Raw genomic sequence first — 27,564 nt, 5'->3', positions numbered from 1 at the left:
TTTAAACCAGTGCTGCTCTGTAGTTAGTTCATCTCTCCAACTGCACAGTCATTCTTTACCCAACCTCCCCATAGCAAAACCACAATCGCACTGAAGAGAATTCATGACAGATGAACTTCCTTGTAAATCCATTATCCCAAATTCAGCTTTCCGCACACACACACACACAAAAAGTCATCTCAGATAACCAGCGATGACTAATGGAAAGTGCACGAATTCCCGTAACCGAGCTTACCTCCTAAGAAAATGACTTCTTAATCTATATAAACCTACATACACATGGCGCTTGAGTAAAAAAAAAAAAAAAAAAAGGGGGGGGGGAGGTTGTGACCGCAGAGTGAGTCCCCAAATCCTTAGCCACAGATAAAGCCTGTCCACTGACTCACTCACACAGCGCAGCAGATGAGCTGCATTGCTTTCCCAATCCCTCCTGAATGAGGCAGCCGACTGCAGCTGCTGTGAGCTCAACACCAACGCTCACTCCCATCATAGATTCATAAAGCCACTGAAGGCTTGTAAATACTTAACAACCCCAGCCATCCGCAAATTAAGCAGAGTGGTGTGACAGCTTTGGCACGCTGGTTTGTGGTGACTTAACCTGTGTGGTGTAAAGGCAGGAGGCCGTGTTATACTCTAAACACATGGCTGGTTAGTTTAAATGTTATGGCCACTACGCCAAATCACACTCTGATTTAGTCATGGGAAGTGGCCTGGTGAAGTAAAGAATGATGTCAGCTTTAAAAAGAACAAAAAGAACCTCTGACCACTCCTTTCCAGCCTCCCACCCATCAGTCATGTTGCGGACAGGCTGCAGCTGTCTTTTTTGTCAAAAATCATCTCCATCAAAAATATTAGGCAACAATAATAATGATTATTTTCCCCCAACACATACTGTGCATGCAGAAGGGTGACGAATGAAAGAAATATGTTTAAAATAAGGTGTTTGTTATCCAAAACACCTTTAATCACTCATCACCTGCTTAATTTTTTTGTTTAATGTGCAACTTTATTTCAAATAAAGCTGAAACTAATACAAATTATGTTAAAATTACTTGTTTTGTTCAACCACAAAGCCTACATTTACCCCATTTATACAGTACTACTACTACTAATAATAATAAAGTTGTCATTTCAGCTTTAAACTGACTAATGATTTTAAGGGTAGGGCTTCATCTCAAACAAAAGGGATGTTCTCAAAAACATCCATGTCACACAAGCCTCAACTTGTCGTTCTCAAAAACAACCTGTAGTCTGGACGACAGCATGATTAACAGCCACTGGCACACAGGTTAGATAAATTAGGATCAGCAGATTCAGTTAAAGAGGACACAGGGTGAAGTTTTGTTGTTCTGCGCAGCTGTTTTCCCACCCAGTCTAGGCAGAGTAGGTTCCAGTATTGATTAGAGTGAATGAGATCAGCTGGTGGGGCTGCTACCAGGCTCCATCACTTCAGCTGCTGGGTCTATTAGACTGGGTGCTCATATAGCGCATGGGAGATGAAGGATAATGTTGCAGTGATTGTTTTATTGCCACACTGCGATCACTGTGCCCCGGCATTAGCAGCGTTTTATAATTTCTAATCTCATTTTCTAGAAATAGTCCCGCAGAGAGGCCCCCGTATCCTGCCATAATAGTTTTGAGGTGAGCCCCATTTACCAAATGAGCTTTTCAGAGCACAACATTCCCATTAACACCACTCATACAATCCCTCTTCTCCTTCAAATGTGCACCATGAGCTTCTCCACAGACTCAATGCACCAGCAAGCAAATATTTCATTTTTAGAAGTTTCGCATCTAGTCAGTCTCCCGTGAGCAAAGTTGGCAAAATCTTTCCGTTACCAAAATTATGCTAAATCCCACTGAACGGATTTCACAGCAACACACCACACCACACCACGACACACCACATTCCCGTCTACAATCCCACTACGCTGGAAAACTTCCCTGCAGTGCTCGCTTGGTTATGGTAGTGATCAATGGCCCCCTGGCAGTGGGCGTTCGGGGGGGGTCTAGGGGTACAGGAATGGTGGTATTAATAATGCAAGGTCCAGGCCTGTCATATCCTCCATTAGCACAGAGGCGGCGGGAGGCCTAAAGGCTGATTGATTACTAATTAGATTAATTGCTGTCTTTTAGAAAAGGAGGAGAAAGTAATAGACCAGAGTCCTGACAAGTATGATGGTATTGGAGCCAGCATGGCTGAAAAATATACATACAGTGTGAGGAAAAGTGGCTCTGCAGATTACAAATCAGGCTTCTCCTCTCAGTTCCGTATTAAATTAAGGAAAGAATACCCCGAGTCTGTGCAATAAACAAGAGATCAATCAAGAGCCAACCCACCGATTGGTTTAAAAATGTCTAATAAATTGCTCGGTTCTCTGCAGGCCTCTCTCTTAAACGCACCTGTCCATGCCAAAGGAACAACTCACCTGCAGTGCTCGTAGTACTAACTGAGGTCGACAGCAGTACTATTTGTTGCTTTGATTCGAGGCCATTCCCTTCCTATTATTCCCACGTTTGTTGTCTTGTTAGCTATTGCCATCTGGAAAACACAACATGATAAGGCCAACTTCTATCCAGTTTTCATGTAATGAGGGTAATGCTAGTGTTGCAGAAAACTGCCATTTGCCAACAGGCACAGAGGTTTGGAGAGATTAAGTTACACTTAATCTCCCAACTGTCCTTTAGAGATAAAACTAATAAAACTCACATCAAAGCCTTGAGTTGTGTTACACACATTGTGTAGTGTGAGTGGTAAAGTCACTAAATGATTAGGCAAATATATTTACCGCCATCTTTTCTTCCACACAGCATTCAGTTAAATTCACAACACTAATTTCTGCCCCAAGTCACTTTGGGTTGAAATTGGTTTTGCTCACATTTTGGACTCAAAGTAAAACTCAGTTTCGTGATATTCAGTGTCACAGTGTAACCTCCACAAGATGAATGTGATGCATTTTTGTTTGAAGGCGTATTTATTGTAAAATTGATCAGGACCTATCTGGCAGACTGTGGGAGATGTTATTCTTAATAATAATAATTATCCTTGCTTTCAATTAACAGCGTCCGACTGTCTCACACAGTCACACAGTCTTTCTGAAGCACTTTAATCCAAATATTAAAATTTATTGGAAAACCATCTTTCATTAAAGCAGGCATCAGGCTTAAAAAAATTCACATAATCCAAGCCCACGATCGACATCACAGCTGCAGTTATTTCTGTCAAAATCACATCTTAATTCCCAACAAGTGGCAAAGCAGGCATGCATGTATGAGACTAATTGGCACATTGGTATGGCCACACTCATTATACACGCCCACACTCAACATAAATAGCCTCACACTTCTGTGGGAATAATGCCTTCCAAATAGGGAGCTGTATTATTTGTTTCGGCTTGCCTCTACACCAACAGACCATGGAGAGCCATATCGTGCTCTGCTGGTTTTCACAAAGCTCATGGGAGAACAGTCCCAGCATGCATTGCTACGTTCAGTGCAATAACTGTGCCACTTTTGATTTTAAAGAAAAAAAAATGACAAGAAAAAAAAATGATTTATTCTCTAGAAGCCTGTCGAAAACATGCATTTGGCCCAACTGCAAAATTACAAGGAAAGCCTGCACCACAGTGCAGTCGTCCATATCCATCTCACAAATCTGACATAATGCCATCGACATCACAGCTGGACTGCCAGTGATGCACTTCGCCAACACAGGGCTTGCTTTTTTGTGCTTCTTATCTCATGTCATGAATCATAAAAAGACTCATCTTTATCAGCCTGTTTGACAGCGAGACGGGTCTTTACGCTTTCTTGTCACACATGAGTTCTCGAGAAGCTGTCAGGATGAAGTGGAATATTAGACCTATTAATTATTCCACTCCTCCATCCTGCTGGGAGGCAGTTCTGAGACAGTTCCTCGTATCTGACAAAGTTCATTTATGCTTGACTCCACTGCTATAGCAACAAATGTCTAAAGACGGAGCTTTGTTAGACTACCATAACTGAAATCTGTTGACACATCATCCCAAAGGACAATACAACCAACAAATTCATGCACAATGCAGAAACTGTCATGATTAGTCTTTTGAACTTAAGCCACCTTCAGAACTCTTGACATGTTATTTACCAACTTTACTGTGCCATCGCTGCCAGGATGCACTTTTTTGTTTGGAGCGGGACAAAAAAAAGAAAAAGGAAAAACTGAAGCCACACAGGGTTTGAGCAAGCAAAGGTTACAGACTGTTACCGTCAGGCCTCTGGGTTAGGAACCTGTAACACCACAAGCCATAGAGGAAGCTCTTTCTTATCCATTCTTTAAAACAACTGCCTCAGTGCATGTCTTTCCATGTTTAGTTCTGTCAATCTTGGTTTGTAGCTGCTTTCCTTTTTCTTCTTTCCATAAGCCCAAAGCTACCTCTCACCTCCTTCTCGCTGCCTCGGTGGCTCACTGCTATGACAGCATGCTGTGCTAATTGAAAGCGACCCTGACTCGTCCTTTTTCCAAACCACTCTAGCTGATGCCCCGTTGTTTTTCTCTCCGCCGGAGGTTGACAACTGGCCTTTCGACTGCGGCGTCAACTCTGACCTCGCCGTGCTGGCCTCTCACCTTTCTCCCTCTGCGAATGCGGGGCCAAATCCGAAGCCACACAGAGCGGCAAGAAACTGCAGACTTGCATGTTTTCCCTCACTGTTCTTATGAGTTAAAGACATTTCTCCAGAGTAAATGAAACCAGTCCTCTACAGGTTAGAAAATGTGCTTTTTGCCTTTTTTTCTTCTTCATGCAAGTATAACTGATGCATGACATTGTTTACACACTAAAAAGAGATCTTCAATTTGAAATTCAATGAAGATGCAAACAATTCCAAGCAATCTTCCCTCGAACATGCTCTGCAAACTCTGAAGGACAAAAGCACAAACTCTAACTTAATGGATGAGATACAGCTGCAGCAGAGACAACATGATTAGATTCTCCTCATACTTAATTCCTTTATCAAAAACTAGTGATATTCCACTAAAACAAAACGCTTGTACCTGCAGTGTTTCAACAGAGGTGGGCTGCTCTTATCACCCTCACTGAATAGGACTCGGGCCCATAATGTAATAGCCTAGCGGTGTGCTCATAAATCACTTGAAGAGGCTGTATGCCACATGCACTGACACTCCCAATCTGCCAACCTGTGTCTTTATTAAAGAGCATATTATATTGAAAGGCGCTTTTTCTTCAGTTGCCCCTACTATAAATGCCTCAACTCATTTTTATGCAAACAAGAATACAAATACTTTCCTCTGCAGGCACAAATACATTTCTCTGAGCTTTAATATACACAAAACTGTCTCTGTGTGTGTTTGTGACAGAGTGCCTTTGTTTTTACATCTTGTCACCATTCCTCTTCACAATTACATCAATTGTCTCCCTCCCACAGCAAGTGAGGCATCAGTTCGGAAGTATGAATGTCTATTCATATCTGATTTGCCTTAGTGAAACTCCGTGTTATTGGCTGTACAGTGCACACAACAGTATGAGTTTGTGCTCTGCTTTGTTGATGTGTTATATTTGCTTTATCTCTCCATCCTTTCATTAACTTTGACAACTAAATGGGAAAAATCGCAAAAGTAAATATCATGTGAGCTGACAAAGAAATAGCAATAACATGAGATGAGTCACCATATAGCCATATATGTTGACAGAGAGAAAACATTGATCCTTTCCGTTTTCTCAAAGTTTTCTTCCCATCTAAAAGACAATAGTTGACTACTCTTTTACTTTCAAATGCAATCGATTTGCTTCTCCACCCTACTGAACTCTGAACCTTCTAATTACACCGTCCTAATCCTTTATTCACAAAAAAAGACCAATGTTTCCTTTTGAGCATTTTTGATTTATTCTTTTGTTTTTTTAAATTTACTGCCCACTGCTTTAAACAACTGTGAAGGAACAACAGGCAAATGTTCCTTTGATGCTCTTATGCCCAAGTCTGATACGAGCACTTATGGATCGTGCAAATGTCACACAGATCATTATAAAGAACTCAAAAAAAAAGTCCAAACCCCCCCAGAATTCAGACAATACATATAAAATGGAACAAAACAAAACTCAGATTGTATGTGTGTGGTTTCCTTTCCTCTTTTTTAAAAGCCTTTAACCTACAGTAATGCAACTGCCTGACTCAGTACCAGCTGTGACATCGCTATACTGTCAGCTCCAGTGATTTATTAAAACTCAAAGAAGCATAAATTCAACAGGATTACACACAAAAAGAGGTTCTTGTTATATGTAGTTTTTAAAATAAAAAAAAGGAATAAAAATAAGCAACTAAGCTGCATAGGGCCATTCAGCAGAGGGCTTGTGTGAACGAGCAGGATGCCAGGAACAAGGTAAGATGGCAGCAAATAATTCGCTGTTATGACCCCCAAAGGAAGCGACTGAAAGAAGATGTCAAGTTCATTACAGGTCAATATTTGCATAAAATGTACTTGTTACATTCAATTAGAGCTTTTAATAATCACGATTGTTTTCATGCATCTTTGTTCTTTCGCCCCTAAGGACAGCTACTCCTCATCTTAGGGGTTTGGATATAATATACATGATGAAAAAGCTTTATTGAAAGGATTGAAGGAATCCAAGATGTCAAGTCTCTGCCTGCACTAAGAGCTGTGATTATTTGTGCCAACTAAATGTGTCTAAGATTCTGCCGGCTGCCACAGTGCTTCCAACCAAAATCATGCAAATCGAGAACAGGAAAAACACTAAATCTCTTTCTCCCACTCATTTCTTGCAAACAAGGCGCATCCCTTGGTAAACACTGGCAGCAGAACACATCCTGCAAAGAAAGCCTCGCTGCTGAGAGACAGAAGTGTAAACAGCTCTCAAACTCTCAGAATAGAAGTTGTTACACTCTAGAAATAAAATACTGTGGATGGGAATTGAACAAAGGCATGGGTTACTTGTTAGAGGTTTTGCTTTGCAGGCTCCTGTGGCTGTGACATGACCAGAGTCCTCCACAATCTGTACCCACAAAGGTAAAACTCTGTGAGCATGAACATAATTAGTCAGAAAACTGTCTCAATTCAGGTGTTTCCCTACAGACCTTACGCAAAACTAATTCCTGTAATACGCATCATAGCTACATAATTATGCTAACAAATAGGCTCGAGACACAAAACTTCTTGTTTTTAGTCTGAATAAAGGAAAACTTTTATGACCACAGCTCCATGCCAATTAGATGCTTCAGCTGTCATAACCATTGCTGGAATGGAAGATGCACCAGAACTCAAAAACAGAAGCCAAAGCTGTCAGCCTGGTTGGTGTGTGCACCGATTTCTCAGCTCAGTGAAAATTCAAAAGAACGCCTGAAAATATCCAAAAAAAGGAATAAAAATATCTTGAACATGCCACATAAAACTACCTTTATTTGACCGTCTTTGTTAACTTAAAATCTCTTAAATTGTAGTAAATAATTCATGCTCACTATGTGGTTTCATATTCGTGACTTTCAGTCGCTTTTTTTGGTCTACCTGACCAAAAACAAATTTTTATTGTTCAGAAGGTCTCTTGCTCAGGAAGCTGGTGTATTGTGCACCAGGATTTATGCTGCAAGCTTTAGCCATAGTCCAACACTTAATCTTTTAGAACTTAAATAGCTCACTCCTGGAAGATATGACGTAAACCACCTGCTGCAAGTTGAGTGCTGTATGTTCACTTCCAACAGAAAAGTAAGAAAAAAGAAATCAGACAAGCAGTAATTTCAAATGGGTCCAGATGCATCTCCGCCTTCCCCTCTTCTTTAACTGCTTCAGGCTTACCTGTCCTTTTCAGACATCATTTCAAAAAATGGTCAGTAGAAAACGTGTGGGTAAGGAGTGTTAGATAGCTGAATTTAAATGCATACATGTTGTATCTTGACAATACATATCAAATAGTCTCACAGCAGCTCAGGCTTAGCCACTGTTTGTCATCTTGTCTAATGTGGAACGTGCAACACGAACAGTGAAGTAGAGCAAGGCAGACAGGTAATCCAGGATTACAACACCGACATGTCATTTCTGTGGACGCTGTTATCCCAGCTCACTCGTCTTTTGCGTGAAATGCAGAGTTCAACCCCATCTGTCTGCTCGAAACTCTCCTCTGGCACCCATCAATGGCGCACCGTGGACCAGCATAGACGACGAGATAATGAGCTCCCGTTGCCTTGTCAACGCCATCCGGTTCCCCTCCGACAATCTTAAGCTCACGTTTGCCAGTTTCCAGGTGTTTGGAGCTCTAAAGCAAACAAGGTATTCCGATAGTAAATTAAATTTTATATTGTTTCAAAATCCTTCCAACAGGCACCCACAGACTGACAATATTATAACTAGTCTGCAGTTTCCTGGAGAGATAACAAATGCAACAGCTTATAAGACTAAAGACTAAAACTAAAATCCTACAAAAAGGGAGCATGTCAGAGTAACAAAGGTAAAAGGTAAGGTTCACACACAATCTCAGTGTGACAAGCTTGTAAAAACTGAAGTTAAAGATTTGTTTTATTGTTGAAGGCACCAAGTATACACATTGATTGTCCTGTATTTGGCCTAAATGACTCATTGAATCCATTTACTGAAAAACAAAAGTGAGTTTTTAAGTCCACTTCCTTAAAATTGTCTTAGTATGAGCGTTCAACTGGGATGCTTCGTCACAGACTCCAACCTATAGCCTTAAGATCAAAGTCCATTTGTTTTTCCTTCTTTTCCCGTTTTCTATATCATCCAATTCCCTTTTTAGTTCTGTCCCCACTTCCCAGTGTTTTATCATCATTCCAATTCTGTTTTGTGCAAGCATAGAGTCACATATTTGTTTACGAAATATAGTGCCATCTCAGTGATTTCAACAAAGCTCTTTGAGAGCCACACGCTAAAAACATGCTTCTAATAAACTTAATACGATTTTATGTTTGCACTCTGTGTGATCATATTATCTGCTGAATCACAGGCTAAGAAACGTGGCTGCAGTATCGGTCACAGCTGGAGGACACTTTGTGCATATACCTTACTCCTACCGCAGCTCAACTAGAGCTTCTTTTCTGTTGGAATGCCAACACGCCTTACCTTTATCTCTGTTGCAGTTCTTATCTGTTTGTTTTTTCTTTTCTACAAATGTCAGTGTCACATTGATCACTCAAACAATGGCAAATCTATATCTGAAAAGTTGGCACTGTGTCACGTTGATCACGTAACAGGTTAGTAGATGTAGGTCTACTAATGTTTGTGTGATCAACGTGACACAGTGCCACCATTTTTTGCACAAATCTGCAATCGTTTGCATGATCAGCATGAGACTGCAGGGAAAAAAGATAAAGAAATACAAAAAAAATTTTTTGGTTTCAACAGAAAAGAAGCTGTAGGAATCAAAAATGGTGGCACTGTGCCATGTCAATCACACGAACATTAATGTTTGCGTGATCGGCATGACGGTCGTGTCGATCACACGGTCATGTTTGCATGAGCAACATGACACAGTTCCAGTATTTCCAAGCAACAGACAAAGATATCAGCTCAACTCCTTCATAGTTGTCATCTTTCTTCTGGGAAAGAAAAAAGTAATAATTACATGCTGTATACCCAGTATCAATCACAAGTTTCATACACAGATTATTTTAAATGAGCAGCCTGCATGAAAAACAATCAAATATCATTTATTATGTTAGCGTTTATACGTCCTTGCAAGTTATTTTGAGGTCTGTCCATCGAGCGGTTACAGTGTTTCAACTTGTAATCAATCCCATTCTAAAGAGACTTTGACTTGAGGTCAGACTAACGACTGACTTGTCTGTAGCCAAAGTGTTTTAGACAAGACGAATAAAAAGCTGAAAATTACTTACTCAATGCCCTTTTGCAGTGTTCCAAAGTTGTGTGACGTCACAGAATAAATTACAAAATAAATTTAGTCCAAATGTTTATCCATGTGAGGGGGCTTCTTGCTGTTTTCAGTTTAAAGTGCATCTTCCCCCCATCAACAACTGGATGGCTGGTCTGAGCAACAGTTTGACCACATTCCTCATGCTACCTCTGTAAGTGCTTCATGGCATTTCCTGCAGAGTGACATTCTCTCCCCACCTGTACGCCATTTAACACAACACTGATACATTCCAGAACATTGTCTGCAAGATAAGGTATTCCCTTCAACTAGAGCATCAGATACTTCACTGCCAGAGACTTTCATTGTTCTTGTCTATTTTGCATCCACATTGCCATTTCTTATAGTAACTTAAGAGAGATTTCTGGCCCTAATGCTTTGCTAATATAGGGTAAATTATTTTTTAATGCTGCATTAATCCACTTTTGCTTTTTTTTTTTTTTGCTTCACTCTGATGCATTTTTTTAAAACAACTTGCAAAATACGACTCTGAACACTCTTTAGTAGATTCGGTGTCAGTTTACATTAATTGCAGAAGAACAGTTCTGGCACAGTGTTTATACGAGCCCATTCCCCACCCCTCATCTGCCCTCCCTCCCAAGTGACTCTTTATTTCTGTTTGAACAAAAAAGCTATTTCCTTTACAAAAGCAGCTGCTAAAACAAAAAGAAAAAAGAAAACACAGCACTCAGAAAAAGAAAACACAGCACTCGCTGATGTCTACCACACATTTTCTTCTCTGTGGAGTGCAGTCAAAGCAGAACAGCTAACCTCTCACCTGGTTTTGTACGAGAGGCTCAAAAAAAGTTGTTTTGCATAATATGTGCAGTGAAAATCAAAATCGAAACCATTCCAAACTGACACATTCAGCAAAAAATGTTCAATATCAGTTTGGAACATCATCTTATTTTATTTTGTTCAAATTGTCTGAATCTGAATCCGTTTGAATCACAACATTAATGCTGACACTGTAAACCCTAAGCAGTAAGACATAACGCCAGTCAACGCCCTTATTTTCAACTCACGTGAGTTCTTTGCCTGAGTCATGACAGGTAAGTGAAATGATGGACTAACTCCTTCATGTTTCTTTGGAGCGTTTGTTCGTTAATGGCTGAGAATCAACCCTATGTCAACATACTGGTTGGTAGCAGCAAAGGCCAGAAGGGACCTGAGGTGGTGCTCACACCCACCACTGTGTTGCGGCCTGGCACGGGCCTGTGCTTTAGAAGGGAGACTCATGGAAATCAGCAGGGCTTGGCTGGGCTTCACTCCCGCCTTGGTCCGCTAATGGCTTTCCAAGTTTGCGGCTGCCATTTGTCAGCTTGACTGATGTCTGCTCCATGACGATTAATCTCTTTCAATCATCCATCTCTTCACCATCAGAGCAAAAGTACAGTGCTCCGGCATGTTGGACCAGAACAACATGGATTTGCTCCCCAAATCAACCTCACACAATAAAACACCTGAAGCTTCAAAGTTGCAGGTAGAGCAGGGTGTGTTTTGAGTATTGTGAGGATAAGGGGATAAATTTACTGCAGCAGAAGAGAAGACAAAACAAAAATGGAAAAGAAAAAACTTGGCATTCTCGTCTTGTACATAATAGAAGAGCATCAGACACAGCCAAAAACCACAGAAAGCAAGACGAGCTGTTGAGATAGGTTGTTCCTATTCCTGGAACATTTTCAGTAGTCTATGAGAAAAAAAAAAAAAAATAGGGGTCTGCATCGCCCCTCTTACTTCATTAAGCGATTCTTATTGAAGCCTTGCAAGCAGGATCCAAACAGGAAACATTAAGTCTCTGGAGAATAGAGAGAAAGTACAGCAATTCTGTCTGTGTGAAAGAGTGAAAAGACAGAGTGAATGAGGTGTGGCGAGTGAATATAAAGCAGTGAGAACACAGGGAGGAAAAGGAATAAAACATAGTTAGGGAGCAACAGTGTGAAGGGAAAAGCGAAAAGAGGTTGCAGTGCCCCAGGTGAGCCCTGTGGTGGGTCATTTCACAGCCCTGTAGGCTGAATAACACTGACAGGTCAGCTGGAAGACTCACTGCCAAGAGAAACTCACGACGGAAAGAAAAGAGCACAGGGCTGCACCTCTACACACAATTTCACACATAAAAACAGTACATGCAAACGCACACCTCCCCGTCTTCACCGCAATATAATTTCCTTTTCAATCTGCCACACAATAACCTAGCCACGGTTTATTGACCTTTACCATACAACTATTCACCAGGCAATCACTCCTTTGGCTCAAGACACAGAGCTATAGCTCCCACTGCTCTGCCGCCTCAGTGCTACAAATCCACAAATGTACAACTGGCTTCAATAGCTGCGTACATAGTTCAGGAAGTGCGTTTGGTGCCTGAGCGAAGGAGGAGTGCCTCTCTGACAGCAGCGATGATTGGATCATCAAAGAAGACAACTCAATATTATAACCACCATTAGTGCAGTAACAAATCAATTAAAGGGAATTACAGCACTAAAGGCCCGTGTTCACACGAGTGCCTGAGAGGCATATGGTTTCGCAGTCTGTATTCACAACATTATACTTGATGGTTCTCAGTCTTGCCCAAGCTGCTGTCATCCAGTTTCACAGGCATAACCTATTGGCTTTAAAATCTTCAATTAGGACAATGCCCTTAAGGAAGGGCAGTATGAATAAAAGCATACAAGAGAAACAAGTCAAACCAGTCTCTCCTGAAGGGGGGAAAAAAAACAAAAAAAATTAAAAAAAAAAAAACATTTTTTTTTTTTTAATTTGATTTTTATGTGTTGCTCCCCGATTTTGATCAAGCCCTAAAATTGAGTAAAACTCCCCCAAATCTAAAATGACAGACTTCATCCTCACAGATATTTTTAAAATAGCCAGTCCCAAATGTTCTTTTAGAGCTGGTATACTGGCACTGAACTTTCTCCTTTATTTCCTCTTGTTGTTGATCATGTTTGTAGACTTGGAGTCTAAACACAGACTAATGGGAAACTGTCAAGTTTGGAAGGCTTGTTTAAAAAAAATATATCATAAAAAAATAACAGACTGATCAACAAAATCTGTTAGAATTTAGATTTTTGGCAATGCAGCTTTTTCTCTGTACACTGTGTTGCGATTATATAGCCAGAATAAAAAAAGCAATACTCTGATCTCCACAGGTAAGATAAAGGTTGAGTGAAAATAAACGTAAAATCCATCTCAAACTGAAACAGGGAGCAATTTTAACACTCACTGGTTTAATTCTTTTGAGACTTTTGCTGTTTGTTTCAAGGAGAGTCGAATGCTCTTCAGCCTTCTCATGCATGAAAATTAGAGGCGGTGAGGCGGCTGTGGCGGATCCATCGAGGAGGCAACCTCCTGCCGCCGAATGAATGTCAGTGACAGTGCAAGTCCTATTTGGCTGACAAGCAGCGGGGAAGCAGGTGGGCAGGCTGAGGCTTATCTGCCAAAACAGCCGGGGTTACACCACACCTCCTGCCACAAGAACTGCTACGACTCAACGGCTACATGCAGAGAGAATGAGAGGGTAGCAACATGATGGAAGAGACGTGAGAAAAGGGAGGTAGAGATACAGTAGGTTCGGGGAGGAGATTAGCAGCATACAAAAAACAAAAGCCAGGAGAATGATTAGATCCTCTGAGCTATAAGAAAGTGCTGCTTGTAGAAGAGGCAGAATACCAGACAGAGTAGAACTGAGAAATGGTGAAAATGATATATGTGTGGGTACTGATATTAGAGATTTAGCAAGCAATTTAAAGAAAAACATACACATTTTATTGAGCCGAGGCACTTAAATGAGCTCCGCAAACACAGAGACATTAAAGACTAATCATAATATTTCCACAACCAAATCCCAATTCACACTGGATCCTTTATCACAACAGAAAACAAGAAAGAAAAAGACAAGAAATAAAAGATAAAAATAACCCCTCAAAAATTCCTTTACCTTTTGCTTTCTTTACCAGTGACCTGGGACTGCACTATTCACCCTTGCGTGTCCCACATAAACCCGTCTGCTGTTCTTATCTAAGGCTACGTTCGCACTGCAGGTCTTAATGCTCAATTCTGATTTTTTGATCAAATCCGATTTTGTTTTGTCTGCTTGTTCACACTACAAATAAATGCGACAGCAAACACGCTCTAACGTGAACCCTCAAAGCGGCCCGCATGCGCAAAAGAAGACGTCACACACAACGCGCTCTGTTTAGACCCAGAGCAAACCGTATTGTTTGACTGCTGGCCCTTAATATAAAGACTTCTGACTTTACGTTTCCCAATTTTTGCTTTAAGCTATTTTGTTATTTACATAATAATGTAACCTAATAATGATCCTTATTGCTGTTTTAGAGGAGCGGTGCTTCCAAGGATAGTCGCAGATTTCTGTCAGAATCTGCAGATTATACAGTACAAATAAAATGTTCACGTTTCTCCAACGTTGTCTTCCCAACAGTTTCACTGACATCTACACCGGATGGCCAGGAAGCGTTCGCGATGTCTTCTCGGGCGCTTCTCCTGAGCTGATAATTGGCGTCTGTCTTGTGTAAGTGACGTAAAAGACAGATTTAATGCGACATGATCATTCAAACAGCAGTCGCTTTCTAAAACATCGGATATGTATCGGATTCAGTACCACATTCGAAAGTGACCCAGATCGGATTTGAAAATATCGGATTTGTGCTGTGCAAACTGTCATACCATCATCAGATATGGGTCGCATACGGTCAGAAAAGTCAAATTTGATGCGCTTTTGCCTGCAGTGTGAACGTAGCCTTAGAGACAACACACCGTCACTCCACTGCACCTTTCCCAAAATCATCTCCAGGGTTTCTGAAGTGTTAACTAAGCAGCTCCAGGCTCACTGTCAGGGAGCTCTGCTGGGGCTTCGCGAGGAAGTGTGAATGTGAGATACCAGGTGTCACTTTAATTGAGACCTTGATGCTGCCGTCTGAGCGAAACGGAAAAATTGTAGCGCAGATAAGGCGACGTTACACCTGTGTAAGGACAGCTGATTACACAGTGGGATTATGTTTAAATGAAGCTCAAAACAAGGACTTTATGCACCTAAATATCTCATCACTGCACCCAAATCACGTCCCCTGCAACGCAGAGGGTGAAAGGCATTATCCAAACAGACAAAGAGGATTCATTTGTGTGCTGCACGGAAACAGACTGTACATCTTTTCTGTGGTGTAACAACATTACAGCGGTTCCCATTCTGATTGATGAAAGTGCCATGTCTGCAAGCACCTCTTTTACATAGTGAAGAGCCTTCCCTGCAGCCCGCCATTTATCATCTGACAGTGGGATGGCTGTATTCATCTTAATGCATTGCAGACCCAAACAGGTCCCAGGTCACACACTGCTGCCATGAATCCCTGTGTCTGATTCTAAAAGAGGAGGAGAGATGAGATGGCCAGGGAGTTGTTGGTGGGTGCACAAAGATAGCAGGAGAACAATACTGTCACTTTAATGTTTGTATCACCTCCTAGCACTACCTGCATCGTGACAGGCCATCAGTAAAAGCTGTCCTAAGAGTATAGAATGTTTTACCAATTCTAATAGGGTAAAGCCACCCTAAAATGCATCCTTATGACGCACAACTGCAGCATACTTTGCGTGACTAAGACTAATTTCTTTTAAGCTGGATTCACTGCCAGAACTTTTTCCACTATTGACTAAAACTGAGGTACAAACATCCTCAAGACTAGACCAGTCTTGAGGTGACGCCATGTTACTTTTGGCATTTAACTGTCCTGAACTGTTACAAATGCCAGCGTGTTGAAAGCTTTCATGTTTAAAGATATTTCAGGTAAACCGTGAACTGGAAAAACAGTGTATTAGAATAAGAGTTCATTCATGATCCAATTACGATTAAGTAATGATGCCTATATCCTTTCAAACTGTGGATTTGCAGAATTCTTACATCACAATTTCCACAGGAGGAGGAAACGCAGGTGGAATTAATACTTACCAAGTTCAGACTGCACAATAACAGCCCAGTTATGGTCCAACACACACAACATAGGGTCTTGTTGGAAATGGTTAACGTGCATGTCAGTTGATTGTTTTCTCTCACATCTCTCATATCTGGGGTACATTATAATGTCCCTGCACAATGACTTGCATGTCACTTTTTTTATTCTCCCAAAAAAAATCTTCCATGACTGCTTCATTATCCAGTTTAGGTAGGTGGAACTGTGAAGCAGAATACACGCACACGCACACACACACACACAGCTTAACTCTCTAGCTCGACTCTCCTTTCCACTGACATCATGCATGTCGTGAAAGCCAGCAAGCTTGACTGAAAAAAAAAAAAAAAAAAACAAGAAACAAGCTTTTATGGCTCTAATCATCTAATCTGAAATGTTGGCCATCATATACATAAACAAAAATATTGTGTAGACTGTGCTCAGCATAAGAAGTGTCCCAGTAAGCGATGGCAGCCAAGCAGCATGTTCAGAAGCCTGACTGCTGCTGAATGGATGCAGTCACCATTATGCAGCCTTGCTTTACCTATTGTGACAAGTCAGAATGTCGGTGTGAAAAAAGGTCCGAGTATCAGAAGCATGTTGCCACCATGCTATTTTACCCGCATGTCATTTCTGACCAGAGAACAGAGAGAGGGCATTGTGGGGGTAGAGAACCGTGAATGAGCAGTTTTCTTCTGTTGCTGCTGCTCGAGTTTGACCATGTCAAAAATGTTGCTGCTGGATGCAGAGCAGGCCACTGTGTAATCTGGTGAGAGCCGTGCAGAATAAATGGCAGCTGCTGCTGTTGTCGCGTCTCACTCTGAAAGCGCCCCAAGTCAAAATTCTCACACAGTAAATTAAAAGCACAATAATGCAAAGCACCCACAAAGAGATTGGAGTCAAGAGCACAATCATGATTAATTATACCCCAAAACATAACAAACACACCTTTAAGCCGTTTACATTTACTCACCATGACTAAAAGCGCTTTGATTTAAATCAGTTTATGCTCATTATTTATGGTTGTTACGCCATAAGAGTAAATTGAATCCCAAGTTTAAAAAAAATAAAATAAAGGCACTGAATATCAGACTGAGATGACATCCAACAATGTGAAAGCACTTGATTTTTCCTATGACACCTACAAGTTGCGAATCCAACTACAACTTCACCATCTTCCTAGTTGCATCAAAATCTTATGTCACGGGGAAATGCTTAAGTCGAATCACAGAAGTCTAAAGAACACAGCAAAACCAGTAATTAGAACAAGAAAGGGCTCAAGGTCAAAACACTATGCAATAGACATTCTTCTTTGCTGTGATGCAGACCTTGAATTCAAGACATTTCCTGCCACACAATAGCAAACCTCTAATCTAAGCTAAACACATGCAAGTGCAGCAGTCTATGGAAAATTAAAAACAGGGCGTGACATGAAAGTATCTTGAGCAAAATTAATTCCATCAATAAAAACTTTTGGACATTTCGTCAGTTTGGGTTTCGCATCACTTTTCAAAGCATGCACAGGATAAACAGTGCTCATTGAGCTTCAACGCTTAAGACAAATCTGAGCCCCACACGCTACTTATAAATCACAACAAGATGTCAACATGTCCGAGATGTTTTGAATCAAGCAGAAATTGCGACTATAAAAGTAGTACACTTACGTTAACAATCTTTACAGGGAAGGAAAGTGACCATGACGAGTATAATTAAATTAACTCGGTGCTCGCCCACAGGATATTACAGCGCATGGCTGTTACCTACACTACTGAATTACAAGGGCACTAAAGCAAAGTGTTTGCCTCAGCAAGTGAGCAGATACTTCTTTATTTTCTTGCTTTGCCTGCTCTTCTTGGCCAATGGTGGGGGTTGGAGGGGGGGTGTAATTGGCATGCAAGCTTCAGCTGGGCTGTTAGATGAGCCAGGTCCCAAGCTCGGGCACAAAGCACAACGGCTCTGCTGTGCCCACAAAATTAGTTTAAAGCTGTGATTCAGCAACAGGCTGAGACCTGTACAGTGCCACTGATGCCATCCATCATGGCAAATCCATTTCTCTGGCAGGACAACTGAGCCAAACCGACACCCCCTCACCTTGCAAAGCACAGCACAGCAGCAGGTAGAAAGAAATATAAAATACAAGGGTTCTGATGGTTTCAGTAAATAGGGAAGTCTTGTTAGGCTGAAGATGACCATATATTACTAGCCCTTTTTTGTTTACAGTTCCTCTCGCTCTAATCCTCCTAACACTCGGCAAAAATGTGCCTTCTCCAACACAGCTTAGATGAAAATAACACTAAGATTGCTGTTCACATATTTTGCCCCATTTCCGTGCTCTTCTATTCCCGACTTCAACATAAAAACTTTGGTACAAATAACAAATACTGCCCCGACACAGACACCAGTGTTATTTCTGTGTATGCACAGTAACGTAAGCCTGAACCCTAAGATCAAGACAGCAGTGATTTACACTGGTGTGAAGTGAGGTAAAGCTATTTACAGGATTTTCATTTACAGGTAACCGATCACAGAAAAAGATGGGATTACTTTGGATCATTAGTTTCCAACAGTATACAAACAAGAAACTACAGCTAATATAAGTTCACTTACTTAGCAGCTTTAATCAAGCTATGATATGAACATAAGGCAGAACAACGTTTGCTACAACTGATAAAGCTGCGTTAATACTACTGTAGTTACATCTGATACTTGGAACAGTTAGCAATATTTCTCAAATTAAGTGAACTAACCCCCATCAAAAAACAGCTGAGGTTAGACCATTATTGACTCACCAGCATCCAACTATGTCAGTGAGTCACAGCAACACTGGACAAAGACAATGGCTGGGATAAGAGGATGGCGTCGAGGAAGGTGGGGGTGGTGGGGGGGTGGTTTGCCAGCTGATCGAATCTTCTTATTAACTTTCCCCAGGCCTGTGGAGAGATAGAAAAAGGAAAGGAGGGAGGGAGAGGAGGAGGTAGGGAGGATTGGTTTAATGAAGACTCCTGCCGTGAGAGTTCGTCTGCCTATGGTGCGGCCCTGTGAATAAGCCTGGCAGACAGATGGGCTGAAGAATTGATCAGTGGAGACAGTCTACAGAGACCAGCACAGACTCAGAGGCTGTGTTTTAGTTGAGGTGAAGTACACAATCAAGGATATCAAAGACGATGAAATGTCACTGGAATTTACTACCAGTGGGAGAAAGCACTACAGTTAGAGGCACAAATGCGCAGAGGAATACAATTTAAATTGGAGTTTGATTTGAACTGACAGCAGAGAAGGGGCCATAAACTTCAAAACCAAACCGCGCATGCTTATTATTTATTAGACTGGCATGCCTGAAACAGAGGACTGCGGAATCAGTCCTTGAAAGATCTCCTCAGACTGCCGATTCTGAGGCTTTTTGGTGTCTTAGCCCTTTGTCTCCCGGTTGTCCTTCTGAGAGCTGTCCCACTTTCAGCCCTGGCTCTGTGTGGCATCCATCTTTCACACGAGTGACAACGCCCCCCCACCCCCACTCTGCACTGCCACTCTTATTTTCATCGTCTATTGTTCCAGCCCGGCACAGCAAGTCCCACAATTCTATCATCTCCACAAGCTCAATACTTGCCTGCACTGCTGATAAGTAGCCAAACACTGAGGTGATGAATAAATCACAATGAAGCACATACACATGTGCTAAAACCAGGAGGAGGCCAATTTATTTGGTGTATTTTTGGCTAGTTTGAAGAATTCTAGGACACATTTTGTGCACAGCTTCATGCTGTATTATTTGGTTAAGGTGCACACACCACTACTTATGGTAATGATTGATACCTCACATTCACACCATTTCACAATATTGTCAGTGTGACATGTGTGACAATTGTGTGACTAACAATGTTTCAAGCTTTGTATTTGAAATTATCTCTCAAAAAAATTGGTTCTCTAATTCTTTAATTTTACTCAAGAATTAATGCTCTAATATCAAATTGTTGTTCCATATCTAAGCTTCCCCCCCTTTTTTTGAAATGAGGACCAACAGCAGGGAAAAAAAAAAAAAAAAAAAGAGAGTTCTCGCATTTTTTCAAGAGGTCCATAAACGCTATAACGTTAATTAACTTTCTTTGCAGCAACGTCCGATATTATGTCACTCTGTTTCTCCATTGAAGAGAGTGTTTAAGGTTTTGTGCAAAAAGGATAACATCTAAGCATCAAGTATAAGTACAGCGCCTGTACCAAAACAAAAATATATATACTTCAAAGTCACTATCCACTATTTGTTGTCTGCAATTTTCTGTTTTCTTTCAGTTCTGTACCCCCTGCCCTGCATGTCAGATTGCTCCTTGTTCTCACACACTAAATGTTTTCAGCTCTTTCTGGAAATCACTGAAGGATGGGGAGTGAATATAGAGATGTTTTTTTTTCTTTTTTTGTTAAATCGTTGCTTTGATCATTACCAACATCAAACCAAACTAAATAAAAACAAAAAAAAAACCTGTTTTTTGGTGTAACATTTTTGAAGAGTTACTTCAAATTTTAAATGAGCTCTGTGGTGATATCGACTGTGTACATAAGTACATAATAAAAAGTACATAATAAAAAAAGAAATCCGAAAAATCCCCGTCTAATCTCTATAGAAATGCATGTACATGATGGTCATAGCATTCAGGGTCTGAAAAGTAAAGCCATGGGGTAATAACTTAAACTCTTTGATGTGGGGGGCGGGGGGGGGGGGGGGGGGGGGGGGGGGCTGTGCATACAAGTTTACGTCAATACCATTTTTATATAAATTTCCTTGAATACTCACATATTTCTACATACTAAGCTTCTCTATATTTACCAAATCACTAGCACAGGAGTGAACAGGATCGTTCACCTCTGTCAACTTTAGGCTTCAAAAACAGCTCACTGCTTTAAACCTACTTTATTTCAGAGAGAAATCCTTTGCCAAAACCATCCTCGTGGCAGTTTGGAAGTTGTGCAGGTCTTCTTAGACTAAAGTCGCCCATTTATTTAACTGTTGCTTTGGGATCTTTAAATTTAACAAACCGGTTTACTGCTTTAAACTGACGGTAATTGATTTGGTCAGACAGGAATTCTCCTCTAAACCCCATTCTAAAAACAGCAGCTTTAAGGTTGAAATAAAAATACAAAAATAATCACATCAGCAATCATAACATTCATGGTGGAAACAAAACTATCAAAGAGAAACTTCCACAGACATGGCCACTTTGATATATTGAGAAATATATTTAAATTTAAATACATCTTCATAAAAAAAAAAAAAAAAAAAAAATGAAATCAATCACTTTCGACATCTTGTCATAAGACGGTAACTGACCTGACAGAGAAAGTTCACTGGGCGCCACAGATTCTTGTAGTTAGATCTGCAGCACCCCCGAGGGCTCCGACACCTCCAACAATTCAGACCTTACACTGTCACCATGGTTACTACTGCCTGACACCTCTGGCAATGGCAAATAGACTGACCACAGTGGAACATTTGAGACGACATTGGCAGAGCCCGTGTGCATCGTCACACAATAAAGACCTCAGGGCATGAGGGAACACTGAGAGCCAGTTACACTTAGAGAAAGCAAAGAACTTCATGGACAAACACGAGGGTGAAAAGGGGGACGGCACTGGCAGGGTGTCCATCTCCAGCTGGCGTAACGTGGAATGTTAATTAGGCCTGCAATAACAAGACACCACCCTCTTAAATGTCACATCCTCGTGAGGAGAGCAGGGGATGGCGAACTTCTGTCAGGCAAAGGGTGTCATGCTTTGTTTGCTTTTTCAGCATGGATTTCTCTTCTGTTGCCTCTACCCCAAGCATTTTCTCTTATTCTCCTGCTCCTGCCCTTCTGCTATGCTGTTTACTCTGTGATGAATGGCTTCATTTCAGGTTGAGCTCTTTTTAAAAAAAAAAAAAAAGCTGGAATAGATTACAATCAGTGCAATTGTACAGAAATAAGACTCATCTCACTGAAAAAGAAAAAGAAATAATTGAGGAGGGGGCAGCAGAGGATGGAAAATATAGAGTGCAACTGCACTTCACACTAATGCAGAAATTGTCAGACCCATCTCTGATGAAGGTGTTTTGGACTGCAGGGGCTCTTACAAAAAAGGTCTTGATAAGAGCGCTCAGGGGCCAGGAGAGGATGTAAACAAATATCGTGGTGGTTTGTAATGAGACATGACACAGTGAGAATACTGTGGCCTTTCAAATGGCAAGCCTCGTTATCAGTCTGGTTTCACAGCCTCAGAGGGACAAAGATTCTGATAATGGGTCATCAGTAACGAAGGGTTGGACAGAAGACCTGCTGAAGCTTAATATGAGAGGTTGCTGAACTACTGAGCTAATGTGGGAGAGACACTTTACACAGTGTGTGCGGTTTTACCATTGACATTTAAGTCTGTGGTTTTCCCGCTCAATCAGTTACTACATTTACTGGTACAGCAGCACACAGCTTCTTACACTAGCTATGTCCTTGTCCAACGTATCCGTCCTGGAAGCCAAAATTTGCAGAACAGCTCATTCTCCCGAATCAAAAGCAGCAATGGATTGATTTTGTGAAGAGTCGTATTGATGTGTGTTGTGTGTTAGCACCACAAAAAACTTCTACCACTGTGACTTTTTATGTTTTGGGGTTTTTCTACAGATTTTATTTTTGGGAATTTTAGCCCTTATTCACCAGGACAGCGCAGCTCAGACGAGCCACACTGAAACCATACTGTGGCCATTTTACATTAGGAACTTCTAATTTTTATTAAAGCCAGCTGGAATTTAAGGATTATCCCCTTATTACAATTAAATAAGCTCATACAAACCATCTTCACTGCCAGCATTTATCATCCCAACCCACAGCTACTGATGCACTGCTCATGTACATCCCAAATCCAAAAAAGTGTGGGCGCTTTATAGAAAAACAATGCAATGACTTGCAAATCCGAGACCCGTGGATCATGGTCACATATGGCTTCTTCTCTGCATGCTAGAGCTTCAACCTGCATTACATCAGAAACACTTTGCCTCTCTAAAATGCTCTTTTTTCTTTCTTTTTTTACCCAGTGAGCTAACTAGGTTAAATGACATTTTGTCAGTTTGTTATAAAATGTTCCTCCAGCTCTCTCATTTCAGTGCCACTTATTATTTTACTCTTTTGTTGCCCCATCCCAAATGTTGTGAGACTTGCTGATTTGAACTGAATTTCCATCAAATTCAAAATAAGCTAGTATTATTCATAAAATACTAGAATTGCACATAGTGTACCAATTAGGGCTGTGCACAAATGGGCAACTTAGTCCACGTAATTCTTTTGAGCATTAACGGGACTATTAAAAATAATAAACTGGCATATGTACATCAAGATTTAGCAACAACATTAGCATTTTACAGTGTTTCGAACATTAGAATTAATGAACTAGAATAGAACATTTGATTGATTAGATCAGCTACTGGCAAATAGCAAAGACCTTCAATCATTTGATCTAATTAATTTTTTCCATTCATTCAAATTTGACTGGGTGTTTAATAACACATGAATCTGCCAAGTGACAAACCCGAAAGATATTAATGCTCGGCGTTCCCATTTCAGTTTCAGAATGTGCATTATCACAGTCTTATTATTTTTGATTATTTAAAGTTAATATAGCGCCTGAATGATGACCTATGGAGACTATTCAATGTTAAGTAATATATGAATTACTTGAAATCATAATTGCCTCCCTCACAATTCAACCAAAATTAATCACATGTGGCAAGTGAATTGGAAAATGAATCCCTCCTGCTGGGGTGGAAAGAGAACCGTGATTTACAACAAGGAGGTTTTGTCCTGACAGTTCAATGATAATGAAAACTGAAAGGAACGTTTTAGTGGAGGTGAGACAGAAATGAGTGAGAAAACGAAGAATTTAAGTGCAAATCTTTGAATTACATCCTAAATCAAGGAAAGACACTGGAGCAGCTGAAAGGCTGTGGTGGGAGGGATTGTCGAGCAACAGGGTTTCCTCTGCTCTGTTCCAGAAGTTAAAAAAAAATAAAAAATAAATAAAAAATATTATTTTCCATTCTCCAGCTGGGCGCCGAAGGAATGTGAAAGGAGAATGAAATAAGTCTTATGCAGCAGTGGAGCAAAAAAACTGTCCAGGGTCTAAGGAGTTGAACGGTTTACACGCTGGCTGCCAGCTTACATTTCGTCTTAGTGTTACAATTTGTTGGGGAGCATCACGGATGCTCTAAAAAGAGTGGGCTCTCTCCCAAAGCCTTCCTGGCGGCTGAAGAGTTGCTAAACGTCACTCACGATCATTCAGCCACCAGGGAGAGGAGAGAGTGAAAACACAGAAAGGAGTAAAAAGGAGGAAATGAAAGGAGGAAATAGAGAAAGTGACAGGAATCGACAAAGAGGAGAGAGGGTTGATGTGAAAAAAACAAAAAAACAAAGGAGTTAAAAGTTGAAAGGGAGACAGAAAGTGAAGAAAGAAAAAAAACACTTATGTATGCTAATCCTTGTCTCCTATGGCTCTTTAACCAATGTGAGAAAGGGTTAGAGCTGGGAATCGTGAAGGGATTTGCTATCCAAGCAAAGCACAAATAACTACAGGCCATGCTGAAGTATAGGAGTTTACAGGCATCTTGAAGCACGGCTCAGGTTTTGCTGCCAGGCTCACAGTTGGTCAGAACAAAGACAGAAATTAACACACACACACACACACACACACACACAAAAAAAAGGGGTACTGTAAAACTGATGCCATCCAAGTGTACACGGCTGCTCTCATCTCTCATCCATCGGTAACAGAGAGCGTGGGAACTGCTTTTAGAGTGTTGAGCGGAGGTGGAAGACTGACCCTGACTTATCGAACAGTGCTCACAATGCACATCTTCATGCCTGACGTGGCCTTCAGCCAAATCCATGGCAAGTTTATAAACCTATATACACATTTCTCTCTGTATAGTTACATTATAGACACCATAAGAGCAAAAAAAAAAAAAAGCATTGTTTGCATAACACAATACACACTTTGAGGTTGCTGACGTATTTATGACTTACCTTTGCTTTTTACTGTTACATAAATTAAGCTGTCCATTATTTTCCACTGCATGTACTGGGATATGACATATTAGTTTTATGATACTCAGAACTTGTTTGGGTTCTTTTAGCATTAAATGGTGAGAGAGGTCAAGAAAGGCACCATCTACCTGGTTCTTGTGCAAATGATGCTAACGTCTCATAACTGCTGCCTGTCAGAAAGAGCCACAGCGAAACCAAATGTTTTCTATCAAGTATCACTCAGTCTGTAGATTGGTGCTTGCAGAAGGGACCTTATACACAAACCCTGAAGTTTCCGTTCACTCACTTAGCAAGTGAAAGATGTTAAACATGCCATCAATACTGAGATGCTCCTCTTGTAGCATCCGTGAATGACAGCAAAGCACTGAAGAGGCCCCTTTCTCTGAGCTGACACTGCTGATTTGAATTTCAAAACATGTAAAACGGTGATTAAAAGCCAATTACAGCTTGTGCCAATGAAAAGTCAATTAAGTGTTTCAGGGCCTGTGAAAGGGTTTTTGCCAAGGTGATGACAGGGAGGAGCAGAGAACAGAAGAGAAAGGGAGGGGTACCAAAGAGAGAAGCAAAGAGGAAAAAATGAAAGAACAAACAGTTGAGCTGAAACAAGGACAGCAGGCAATATTTGCATGAATGTAGCATTAAACCATCAGACGTGTATATTTCTGCTGAAGAGACAGGATTTCTTTTGTCTCTGTCATCATACACTCATAAATTCTAAAAGGTTGCTTAGAGGCTGCATTTAATTAAGAGTCAAAGCCACTGGAAATATGAGTGGGAATGTTTTCCAATAAAATCCTAATAAATAAATAAATAAATAAATAAAAATCTCCAAACTGCCACCCTCTTACACAAATGACTAAATTACAGAGCCCTAGAATTTCCCTCCTGGACAAATGTCAGCTGATTGTTTCTGTATTTCTTAGTTTTACACAAGTAATAAACTGTGAAAAAGAAAAAAAAGACATTAAAAAAGGCACTCAGGCATTGTTTTGCAAACTTCTTAAACACACGCCTGGATTCTGCGAGAGTAGCCGTGTTTTCCATGTTGAAATCCAGTAGCAGTGACAATGCTGCGGCACCACTGGGAGGCATGGCTGTAGCTGAATACAGTGCTGCTTTCCTTCATACTGTGAACCAATATTTAGTCCCAATAGGTACCCCAAACAGAATTTATTTATTATTTTTTTTAAAAGGCAAGTTTGTGTTGCTTAGGCTTAGGCTTTAATTATTGAGAAAGAAAACAAAGAACCAAACAAACAGAACAATCTTCAACTCTAGAGGGTTGTTAAACCATAATAAAGACATATGAAGTGAGAGGTGATCATTTCAGAGCGGTGCCAGCTTCAGATTAATGTCTTTTGAGAGGACCCTAGTTGTTGCTTTGCTGCCTTTTTGTGCTATGAAAAGCCCCAAGAAAAAACATGACTTATGTAGCAAGCTGCAGACAAGTTATACAGTGAGCCTACAACTTGGCAGTCAACAACTCCACTCCCCGCCTCAATTTACTTTGTCACTCCATCCCTCCCTCGCACAAATCACCACCAATCAGCTCATGCAGACAATCAACAAGATTCCACTCACGCACACACTAGCACAAGCACGCAACTGTAATCAAGCGAACAACCCACTGTTTACAACCCAGAGTTTTTCTTCCATGATCTGAGGTTTTGATAAAGGCTGTAGCAATAAAGACTGGAGTTATTTAAGGGAAAAAGATCAACAGCATATTGGTTGGGTCACTGACACTGCAAGGGCTAGATGGTCATCTAGTCTGGCTTGTCCTCTCTCAACAGCCTCTGTCTCTGTATCCAATTTGTTTCGTGTTATTTGCAGGAACAAGCGCTGGACTCTTGTACTCTTGTGTTTTTTCCGCTACATGAACTCTAGGAACTTGTGGCCTTTCACATGTGCAGTATAAGAAAGATAGAAGCCAAGTTACAAGAAGCTGCTTCGGAGGAACCCTGAACCTCGTGAAGGATTTAAAAACAAAAATCAGCTGACAATCGATCATGAGTAAATGCTGCTCACTACAACAGCTTTGGAAACTGGCCAAGAACTGGTTTATAGTTGCTGGCTCACAGCACACGCCTAAACTTATTTATGTTGACAAGAACTTAATAAGTGCTTTTCATCTCAATGTTTAATAGGGTGTAGCCTTGCCTTCATGGACACGTCTGGCTGTTTTGAAAATTAAGTGTTGCCAAGATTGTCTCTCTTTCTGTCTCTTTTACAGAGAGAAAGAAAAAGATATCACTTTATTTTGCTGACCAGTGCTGTGAGTACTTTATTGCTCTATGCAAAGTCAAACCTTCAAGAAGAACTGGCAGGCAACATATGGTAAATGCATCTCAGACTTCGTCCTACTAACCAGTTTTGCAAGAGTTCAATGCGACAGACAGAAGCCAACGCTTTTGCTGCCTCATTGAAAATCTTCATGCACCTGGAAGTGATTTTAAACCTCAACCACGAGCACACATGAACATTTAATGACTGTGAGGCACGGAAGATTAGGACTCAAAGAATTAGGGACAGAAGCCCTAAAACAAGCCTTTAAAGGTTAAGTTTTAATGTTAAATCTTAACTTTGCACTTGCTGCAAACTTGATACTTTCGATTGTTACTTCAGGCCTAAGTCCTTATACGTCAATCACATTTGTAA

The 27,564-nt window shown here is 40.8% G+C and overlaps 1 protein-coding gene across 8 annotated transcripts in view; it reads right to left on the bottom strand.

Moving 5' to 3' along the window:
- sema6cb (semaphorin 6Cb) overlaps positions 1-27,564 on the bottom strand; it is a 154,707-nt gene that overhangs the window by 94,716 nt on the left and 32,427 nt on the right. For 5 of the 8 annotated variants that reach the window (XM_085423696.1, XM_085423705.1, XM_085423706.1 and 2 more), the window contains exon 3: positions 18,643-18,783. The exons of 1 other annotated variant lie outside the window; for it this stretch is intronic. The gene's annotated coding sequence lies outside the window, so the exon portion shown is untranslated. Of the gene's footprint in view, positions 1-9,855; positions 10,017-18,642; positions 18,784-21,173; positions 21,394-27,564 lie in introns of those variants that run through there. 2 more of the 8 variants (XM_085423700.1, XM_085423701.1) reach the window with 2 other exon arrangements.

The sequence above is a fragment of the Rhamphochromis longiceps genome, linkage group LG11, assembly GCF_057381845.1.
Source record: "Rhamphochromis longiceps isolate RC_006_pf linkage group LG11, R_longiceps_female_GT1.1, whole genome shotgun sequence".
Lineage (NCBI taxonomy): Eukaryota > Metazoa > Chordata > Actinopteri > Cichliformes > Cichlidae > Rhamphochromis > Rhamphochromis longiceps.
The sequence above is the reverse complement of the archived record's forward strand: the minus strand, read 5'-3'. Positions and strand labels throughout refer to the sequence as shown.